The following is an 11,408-nucleotide window of genomic DNA, read 5'->3' on the forward strand; positions in this document are numbered from 1 at the left end:
TCTAATTATTCCCCCTTTCTCTCAAATATTATTTATTATAGCCTCTTCTTTCTTTTTTGATCAATTGTCCATCAAATTTGTCAATTTTCTTCATTTTCTCAAAGAACCAATTTTACATTTGTTAATCCACTCTACTATATGTATCCTTTCTATTTCATTAGTTTCTGCTCCTCATTCCTACTTGCATCTCATACTTTCTAATAGAGTACTTTTTCTTCTCATTGAAGTACATGCTTTAGTACGGATCTTCTGACATTGAATTTACTGTTTGTTTGAAAATGCCTTTACCCCTTATTCTTGTAAATTAGCAATTATTTTCTTTTGACTTTCCACTGTCTTATCTTTTTGGTTTATTGAGAAGTCCAATGTTGATCTTATTGTTTCTTTAAAGTTAATATGTCTTTGTTTTCTATTATACATTTAAGATTTTTCTCTTTGTTTTTAGTTGTCTGCAGTTTTCCTCTGATGAGTCCAGGTGTAGATTTATTTTTGCTTATTCATCTTGTGTAAGTTATTAGGTATTTTGAATATATGGACTAATGTCCTTCATCAGTCTTTTACTCTTCAAATATTATTTATGACTTATTCACTCTCTGCTCCTTCTGGAATTCTATTCTCTAAATTTCTTCACCTCTCTTCCATATTTTCATAAACTTTTTGTCTTACTGTGTTACATTTAGAATCATTTCTTTTAATCAATCTTCTGGTTTACAAAATTTTCCTTCACTTTACCTGCTATAAATCCCATCTATTTAGTTTTATTTCTAGTTTTCATGTTTTTCAATTCTAGAAATTGTGTTAGTTCATTGCAATCTGCTAGGTTACTTTATGTGATTTTTAAAATGATTTTAAGTGCTTACAGACTATTGCATACTTTTATATTTTTGAGCCAAAGTAAGGCATAGTTCTTTTATAATCTGTGTCTAATAATTACAATACCTAAAATCTTTATGGGTCATTTCAGCTGTTTGTCATTTCTGCTGGTTCTCATTCATATTACCTTGTTCACTTTTTGTGCTTAATTGTGTTTACATATTTACTGTTCACTATCCTTACAAAAGTTATTTTAGGGGATTCTTTGAGGTCTAAAATAAAGAAATCTTCATCCAGAAAATATATTTGTTTTTTTCTTTCCAGGATCTGGGGAGCATTACAATTCTAGGTTCACTTCAACCAAGTGCATTGCTTTGAGTTCCCTGGACCATGTAGACAATACCAATCCCCCTGCAAATCCCTGGTAAGGCAATCTTGTATCCACGATCTCTCAGGAATGTTTCCTGAGAGATCGTGGATACAAGATTGCCTTTGATCTTGTTTTCCCTTTAGCGTCTGTGCAAATTTCCCCGGGGGCTGGACTTGTGGCTAGGTTTACTTCTTATTCCTCTTACTCTGGTGTTGTGTCCCTTTAAGTCCTAGCTTAATAGAGGGAACGGTTTCCTTCTAACCTCCCACCTGGAGTGAGACTAAATTCTTGACCTCTTTCTCCATCACTTATGTCTGCCCAAACTGAAGCCCAGGTTTGCTAGGATCAAGAATGCTCTCAAAGCATCTTCGGATCTCTGCTTAATACTCTACTTCTCATTGTCCCTGAGATTTTTCCTGGTGTTGGTTATTATCTTGTCAGCAATTTTTGCTTTTAAGGACACTTTTTCTATATTGTAGCCAGATTTTTAATTGCATTTAATGGAAGGGTTTGTTCAAATAACCTAATATGTCATAGGAATTGGAATTACTCACCATCTATTTTCTTACTACTGCCTGAAGAAGAGAATAAATGAATTCTTAAATGTCCCTTCAGAAAGGTTATTGTTCCTGAAAATCAACTCTGTAGAGAAGATCTCTCTCAAAGAAGGAAGAAAGACCAATAAATAGGAAATAGGTTAGAAAGTCTCTGATTTTAAATGTGGCTTATAATGTCTATGTGGTTAATAGGTGTCAATGAAAGAAGAGAGAGAAAAGAAGAAAGGAAAGAATGAAAAAAGGAAGAAAGGAAAATTGGTACAACTAGATATATTAATCTCCCACTATAAAGCTTGTTAGAGATTGTAAACTAGAACCAAAGCTGTCAGTGGCCATTATTTAGTGTTAAAATTGAATCACTATGTCTCAATAAATGAACTATATCATATCATGATTCTCTTCTGGTACTCTGACTAAATGTTTGTAAAGTGCTTATGTAAAGCTTATTAAATGTGTTTGCAAATCTAGGATATTGAATTAAATTAGAACAATGGAATGCAGGCAAGGTAGATGAAAGAATTGCCTGGAAGTGAATATTGTTAAAATAGGAAACACAAGCATTTGGTGGAATCTTCTTCACAGATGGTATTTAAGCTTCTCCATAATTCCATGATTTTCTTTCTAGATAATAAAATCAGCATTCTCTTGCAGGAAGGATGGGAATGGGCAAGATGCCCTTGGAGTTTCACTCCAACCTAATGATTCTTGTAATCTAACTCTTTGGAAATCAATGGCTGAACCTCAATTTGGGTCAAAGGAAATCTTCCTAAGAGGCTATGAGGCTGTTTTTATAGCTATGGGTAATGGAGGAAACCCCTGACATTGTCATCAGCTCAAATTTCATTGTCACTAAGGCTGCTGCATCAAAATGCCATTTTCAAGAATCAAAATAAATGCCTGTTTGAAAAAGAAGCCAAAAATCAGCCAATATTGTGAGGTTTTCTGAGCTCTTTGGGTCTCTGAGTTTACTTTATTATAACACAATGTCCCTTTTGCATATTTTTGCTGGCATTTCCTTTTAGCAACATTTTTTTTTTTTTATCCATCATTGTTTGAGTATGCAATTGTTGTTGGGAAGGGTTTTGGTTTTGATCAATGGGTTCTCTCTGCAAAAGAGCTATTGTTGGACATCTGGAACATATCTTTTCTCCGAAGACCAGAAGACTTTACTACCAGTATGTTAGCTTCAAAAATCTTAGGACCCAAGAGGCTTTGCACGACCCTATAAAATCTACATTCACTCCAAGACCTTGAGACTTTCTTTAAGATTAGTAACAACTACTATATAGGGGTCTCTACCTCCCTTCTCTCTTTTATCCAATCTGTCTGGCATCTCACAGTCAGATTAATGTTCCTGAAGAATTTCTGAGCAAGTCTTTTTCTTAATTAAGACTGTTAGGTATTTCTACCTTTCTGAGGTTCCATTTATCCAATCTTATTTTCCACTTCTGCTGCTCAGCCCCCAATCCGCCACTTCATTCAGGTTAATTTCTCCACTCTTCCATTCCTACACCATGTTCCTCTTCATTTCCTACCTTTGCTTTTGCATTTTGAAAGGGATTGATGCTGATCCAAGACTTCTTTGATCCCTTCTTCCTCCCCATCTCTCCTCCTCTCCTCTCTATGTCCTGCACTGTCCTCCATGGCTCCCTTCATCAGAACCAGAGTTGCTCTCTCTGATTCTTAGTTATCACCCTGATCGGTGCCTTGAAAACATCAGTCTGCAGAAGAATGGGGTAAATATTTACCACCTCCTGCCTTCTCTCTCCCATTGTTATTCTTCAGATATAATAATAACCATTAAGTGTTTGAATTATTTTTTTTAATCCTTGCCACATCTCATTTTACTGATGAAGGAGTAAGATTCAGGGAAGTTAACTTCCTAGTCATTCAAATGCAGAGTCGAGATTCAAATCTAGAAATGTCTGGCTCCAAAGCAATTACATTTTACAACTTTTTGATGACAAGAGAATTTTATTCCCCTCTATCTCTTTTCTTTACCTTCTTTCCAAGAGTCCCTGGTAGATAATTTGGTTAAGATGCAATGTGGGATAGGAGAGATGGGCTTTGAAACCACACAACCCAGAGATGGAATTATGTCTTCAAAACTTACTAGTGGACTGGTTTTCGGCAAATGTCTTAACCACTCTGCCTCTTGATTTTTCTCATCCCCTAAAATGAGGTCAAATGTACTAGAACCCAACACAGGGCCTGTATATCATAGATACTCAGTAAATATATGCTGATTCATTTTCTTCCCCTTTCTTTCTCTTACTACTTTCTTTCTCTCATTCCTCTTATTCATTTTTTTAAAATTTTATCTGAGATTGATAAAAATATCCAGTGTTATTAGGAGACAGCTGGAGAAATTTGAATACTGGATATTTATTGATATAATAGAATGAAGGTGAATTTTTAGGCATGATAATTGTACTATAGTTATTTTTTTAAGTTTTTTTTTAAAGATACATACTGAAATATTAATGGTTGCAGTGATATGATGTCTAGGGTTTGCTTCGATAAAAACCAATCAACTTGGGGGCTGATGAATGAGAGCAAGTAGAGGTATGGATGAAACAAGATAGGGTAAAGGGATCAAATATATGGTGATGGAAGGAGATTTACGTTGGAGTGATGAACATGCAATGCAATATACAAATGATGTATTATAGAATTAAATACCTAAAACCTATATAATTTTATTAACCAATTTCATCCTAATAAATTTAATTTTTAAAATGCCAATCAATCAATCAATCAATACACTGAGAGAAAAAAAAAAGATAAGCTTGAGCTGATAAATACTGAAGCTGAACAATGGTACACAGGGATTTATTATACTGTCAGTTTCTACCTTGGTGTATGCTTAAAATTTCCAAAATAAAACACTTTCTAAAATGTAGAAGGTTCAGGCCTCAGTATCTTCCTCATCTTCACTGACGTCCCCAACTCTCCTAAATGACATGCTGGGCAGCTTTTCTCCTTGCTTTCCCTAGTCTCTCCTGGGTTATTACCAACTTCATGCTAGCAGAGCACCACCACACTGCCTCAACCCCCACAGCTGGCATTCAGACAGAAATCCCTTCCTGACCCCAGATGGCATCACAGCTTCTTCAGTCTGATCCTGTCAGCATATTTTTTTCAGGCACCTGATTTCTGGATGTGGCAGCAGTAAAACCAACTGAGATTGTTTGGCTGGCCCCTCTGGAGCAGGTATTTCCCATTCTGACGCTGTCAGCCATCTGAGCACACTGCTTCCAAGAGCTCCGAAATAACAGCAGAGTAAGAATTTCACAGACTGCAGTGCATGCTTTTAGACTTCTGACCAGAATGTTCCTGAGGGATGGAGAACCACTAGGGTAGACGATATGCTATTACTGATTATCAGTGGAAAAGCTGATGCAAACAAGCAATTTCATGGATTGCATTTTTATTGGGAAGCTGGCATGAGGGAAAAAAGCAAGCACACATGGAGTTTGTTTGCTCTGCTGTTGGTCTCCCTATGAACTCTTTAGGTTAAATGTATATGAGACTCCAGTTTGGTGGAAGTTAAAAGATAAAGGGCTGAGTTATCTCAGTCTTGGTGATTTTATGAAGAACAAACAAACAAGCATAAGATAAACAAGGTAAGTCATACAAGGTCTGCATGGAGTGCTGGACCAATGATCTCAGTGGGTGGCTCTCAGGTAGGGGATGGGCTCTTGAGGGTTTGTGGGTATTTACTGGGCTGTAGTTTACTCCTCAGGTCACAAGACAAAGTCCCAATTTCCTTCATTATACAATAATGCTTTCAAGATGCAAGACTTGGCGAATAGCCTGTCCATTTAATTTTTCTGAGACAAGGATCTACCCTTGCTTCCAACATCATGTGTCACCTCATACTTTCAAAATACTTCACATCTCTTCTCTCATTTGAGCCTCATACTACATGAGGTAAGGCAGGTACTATTATCATTATTTTACAACTTCAAAAACTAAAGCTCAGAGACATGGCCATGATGTGAATTTTCCAAGGTCACACAGCCTTGGTGGTACAGCTGGAATAAGGTTTCAAGTTTCTCACCCTCAATTCTATGCTTTTCTTTCCATACCAAAGTGAACACAGTATTATCATACCCAAAAAGCACACATACTTATATATGCCACAATATGCTCATTTCTTCCTTTGTCACTATTTCCTGACTGGAATGCCCACTTCCCTGTCCTGTTAATCCATTCCCCCAATTCTTTTGTAACACTGCTCAAAAGAGGTTTTCTCTGTGAAGTTTTCCCTGCTTCTCCTACCAATTCAGGTCCACTGCATTCCTCAGAAGAGCTCTGTCACTTTGATTACATGCCATACAATTTTCATTTTGATACTGAATAAAAGAACTCAGATAAAGAGTTCTTTCAGGCTGTTTTCTTAACTCCATTACTATCCATCTGTGTAACTTTAGGCAAATTACTTAAAATTTCTGAGTGTCAATTTCTCCCATTGTAAAATGGGCATAATAAAAACTGCCTGATTTACAAATAAGGTTGTGGATGTTGAAGCTGATTAAAAAGTACAGAGGCTAGTACACAGTCATATTTATGGTGTTTCTATTAAAGGTAATTCACTAATCCAGGAACCAGATGGGATATAAAACCATACTGTCAAAGATTTACAATATAATTTGGGAGAAAACACTGGTTTAAGACTATGAAAGATGCCACAGAAGCTTAGAGGAGGAAGAAATAAATTCTGATTGAGGAACTCAGAGATGGTATCATTAAAAAGGTGGCATCTGAGCTGGGCAATGAGACACCAGCTCACATGTGATTGAGACATGAGAGATGGTAGGAAGGCATGGAAAGAAAAGTTTGTAAAAGCAAATGATGGCTTGGGGAGGGGAGTATCATGTAAGGCCCCAAGTAACATGTGGTTTAGTTTGGCTGAAGTGTAAAAAAGGTTCCAGGAGAGTCATGCATGATAAGTCCAGAAATGTGAATTTGCAACAGATTGCTAAATGCTGAGTTTCAGAATTTAGACTTTATTTGAGAAGCCATGTAGGACCTTTGGCGCTATTTGAGTATGAAAGTTCTCAACTACAAAGAGTTGCTTTTGGAAGATTATTCTAGCAGCAAAGTAGAAGATGGTCTGGAGATGAAGACGCTAAATAAGTGCAAGTTATAAAGTATAGTAATAGAAATTTTCTCCCATTAGGCTATATTAATATTTGTATCTTCTGGTAAATGGATCTCCTTCCTTTTAATCATCTTACAAGTCCCATGTGCTCAACTTGGCACATGATAAGAAGCCGTCAATACTAACTGGTTGATGGCTGGGTTCCAGTTCTGTGTTTATCCACTGAAACCCAGGCAGTGGCTGTGCAAGGTGTCAGCAAAAGATGGGAGAGAGGAAACCAAGCACCTCGAAGCTGAAGCATGGTGTGTACCTTGCCTCCTTCCACCGTTTGTGTTCACAGAGACTTGTAGATTCACAATCACTTACAAATAGAGATGGTGGAGACAACTTCCAGAGAAAACATCTGGCAAGTTTCTGAGCAGATGTTCGAATCATTGGTATATGGAGCCTGAGACCCCAACTGATATCTGAGTGTTGGAATGCTGAGCCTTTCCCATTCTTTAATAACAGGATTTTCTGGGCTCATTGTAAGTTGGAAATGATAAAAACTGCCTGGTTTATAGATAAAAATCACATGAGATCATGAACGTTAGAGCATTCCACTGGCAGGGAATGAAAAGCTTAGCTACAAGCCTCAGAGAATAGGAGCAGGCACAGAGCAACAGTGTGACTTTTGCTTGTTTGTTTGTTGTATTGGGCAAAGGACATAGTGCCCCACTAATCAATAGATGGTTACATAAGCTGTCTACTTTGTACGCTGGACCCAGAAAACTATGGAGACTTTTCTCATTCCTTATATTATGACTCATTTTGAGGCTCCAAACTGTCTTCAGTGCATCACAATATCCTGGATCTCCTCATTTTCCAAACACATTTTAACTGGAAGAGGGAAGGGAGGTAGTACAGGTAACCAAATAAAGAGAGCAACTAGTGAAATTCACATAGTACATGAATGATCATAAAGTAATAAAAATAGCTAGCATTTATGTGTCAAGTACTCTGTTGGATACTTAACAAATGTAACTTCTTGAATATTTATGACATTCAATATGTATTTCTATTCCCATCTACCCCCTATGTGTCAAGTACTCTGTTGGATACTTAACAAATGTAACTTCTTGAATATTTATGACATTCAATATGTATTTCTATTCCCATTTTACAGACAGGCAAACTAAGACTCAAGGAGGTGAGGTGATCATTAGAAAATATGTGGTAAAGAGAGAAATTATACCATAAATTTTACATAATTATAACATGTCAGAAGTATTTATATTTACAATTTTTTTCACGTGCAGTGAACCAATCTCCAGAAGAAAAAGGGTTGGGGGATGGGGGAATCATATATAAAAGATATCTTGGTTGCAGAGTATCCTCCAATGAGCAAAGGGTCTCAGCCCCACTCTGAGCTCCCCATCCCAAAGCATCAGTGCCAGAAAGAGAACTCTCGCAACATCTGGCTTGGGATTCCTTCTGTCCAGATGAGAAAAAGGGCGGCTGGAGTCCCAGGCATCCTCTTAAAGGGCCCATGCATAGACTTACTCGCTGAGGGATGCCCTTGCTCTGAGCTCCAGTGATGAGTAGCAGCTTGAAAAGTGCCAGGGCACATGAAGAGTAACTGAAGTGACTGGCTTCAGGGAGAAGTTTAAAAGGGCAGCTCTCTCTGAGACCAAAGTGCTGGTAAGCACCATTGTTCCTTTGATGAGCCTTCTCTCCACCCAGGCTGTAGGCACAGGCAGGCACCAAATTTGTTTCCATTAAACTGGCCCCACTCTGGCAATTCCCTGAAGCTGGAACCCCATTCAGCGGCTGTTAGTCACAAGTAGCCCACCTCAGCCCACACTGTGGACATTCCTAAAATCTCTGAAAGGTCCACAGACCACAAACAAGCAGCAGTTGGCCTCAGTGTGCCCTGTACCTCTTGCTAAGCAGCCCTCAGCCTGACACTAATGGCAGCTGACTTCAGTTCACAGCTGAGCCTCTCCCAGGTTCTGCCAAGCCCAGAAGAAGCAGCTACCAACCACAGGTCACTTTGTAGTTCCTACCAGGTGGCACCAGGCTGACCTCGGTCTGCGCCAGAGCCCTTCCCAAGTGGCCCCAGGACCAACACACTTGGTGAACAGCTTCAGATCACAACAGAGCACCACTCAATTACTTCCACAAATGACACACTAAAAGGGTGGACTTAGACACCAGAGCCCCACTACAGTGAATCCCACTTAATAGGGTTAGTTCTTACACAATAGCTCATCTGCTGTAGTCACAGCCAGTCTTGAAGCCAGTCAGTCTGAGGGTCAATCTTGCTCACTGATGTGTCAACAGTAATCAAAGCTCAACTACAATAGGAGGGCACACACAACCACAAAAGGGATACCCCTGAAGTACCAAGCTCAGGTTACCAGGGAGACTGTGCCATTGAGTCCCACAGGACACCTACTACATAAGCCACCTGGCCAAGACTGGGAAACAGCAGATCTACCTAATATGTAGAAACAAACATAAGAAAGCAGCAAAAACAAGGAGACAAAGAAATGTATCCCAAATGAAAGAAGAGGACAAAACTCCGGGGCGGGGGGGGGGGGGGGGAGACCTAAACAAAATGGAGGCAAGCAATCTACCAGATACAGAATTCAAAACAGTGGTTATAAGGATGCTCAATGAACTTAATGGAAGAATAGATGAACTCAGTAATAACTTACGAAAATAGATAGAAAGCATAAAAAAACAACCAGTCAAAAATGAATGATACAAAATTGAAATGAAGAATACATTAGATGTAAGTAGCAGTGGATTAGATGAAGCATAGGATCGAATCAGCAATTTGGAAGACAGGGTAGAAGAAAATACCAATCAGAACAGCAACAACGACAACAAAAAAAGAATTTTAAAAATGTAGTATATTTTAAGGGACCTCTGGGACAACATCAATTGTAACAACATTTGCATCATAGGAGTACCAGAAGGAGAATAGAGAGAGCTAGAGATGAAAAACCTCTATTTGATAAAATAATGACCCAAAACTTCCCCAACCTGGTGAAGGAAATAGACACAACAAGTTAAGGAAGCACAGAGAGTCCAAACAAGATGAACCCAAAGAGGACCAAGATCTATTACAATTAAAATTCCAAGGGTTAAAAACAAAGAGAATTTTAAAAGCAGCAAGGAAAAAGCAGTTAGTTACCTGCAAGGGAGTACCCATAAGACTGTCAGCTGGTTTCTCAGCAGGAACTTTGCAGGCCAGAAAAGATTGGCACAAACTATTTAAAATGTTGAAAAGCAAGGACCTGCAACCAAAATTACTCTACTCGGCAAAGATATCATTTAGAATTGAAGGACAGAAAAAGATCTTCCCAGACAAGAAAAAGCTAAGAGTTCATCATCACCAAACTAGTATCAAAAGAAACATTAAAGGGATTTCTTAAAGAAGGAAAAGTTGAAAAATATGAATAATAAAATGGGAATAACTACATAACTATCAATAATTTCTTTAAATATAAATGGATTAAGTGCTCCAATCAAAAGACATAGAGTGGTTAAATAGATAAGAAAACATGACCCATATATATGCTGTCTGCAAGAGACCCAATTCAGCTCAAAAGACACACACAGACTAAAAGTAAAGGGATAGAAAAAGGTATTTCATGCACATAGAAACAATAAAGAAAGCTGGGGTAGCAATATTTATATCAGAAAAACAGACTTTAAAACAAAGGCTATATAACAAGAGACAAGGAAGAACATTTCATAGTGATAAAGGAATCAATCCAACATGAGAATATAACCCTTGTAAACATTGACAGACCCAACATAAGAGCACCTAAATGTATAAAGAAAATATTGATGGACGTAAAGAGATTAACAATAATACAGTCATAATGACAGAGGACTTTCACATCTCACTGACATTAATGAATAGATCATCCAGACATAAAATCAACAAGGAAACAGTGGATTTAAACAGTGAACACATTAAACCAGATGGATTTAGTCTATGGCCATGCCACCCTGAATGTGCCTGATCTTGTCTGATCTCAGAAGCTAAGCAGGGTCAGGCCTGGTTAGTACCTGGATGGGAGACCACCTAGGAACACCAGGTGCTGTAGGTGTTAAATGAATAAATGAATAAATAAATAAATAAATAAATAGATTATATATATATATATATATATATATATATATATATATATATATATATATATAAATGAGCAAACTAGATGAATTTAATTGATATTTTTAGAACATTTCACCCCAAAGCAGCAGAATATAGATTTTTTTTTCAAGCACACATGAAACATTTTCCAGGATAGACCACAAAACAAGTCCCAATAAATTTAAGAAGATTGAAATCATACCATGTAGCTTCTCTGATCACAATGCTATTAAACTAGAAATCAATTACAAGAAGAAAACTAAAAACACACAAATGCATGGAGACTTAAATATGCTACTAAACAAAAAATTAATTAATTCAAAATAATGACCTAAGCAGTAGGATTTCCCTTAGTAAATATGATAAATGAGTCTCACTCTTCAACCTTTAAAACTAGTTAACTGAAATAAC

The 11,408-nt window shown here is 37.5% G+C and overlaps 1 pseudogene; it reads left to right on the forward strand.

Moving 5' to 3' along the window:
• The first annotated feature begins 10,834 nt into the window (after window positions 1-10,834).
• Window positions 10,835-10,953, forward strand: LOC111740935 (annotated as a pseudogene).
• The last annotated feature ends 455 nt before the right edge of the window (window positions 10,954-11,408 follow it).

Source organism: Pteropus vampyrus, unplaced genomic scaffold (genome assembly GCF_000151845.1).
Source record: "Pteropus vampyrus isolate Shadow unplaced genomic scaffold, Pvam_2.0 Scaffold70, whole genome shotgun sequence".
NCBI lineage: Eukaryota > Metazoa > Chordata > Mammalia > Chiroptera > Pteropodidae > Pteropus > Pteropus vampyrus.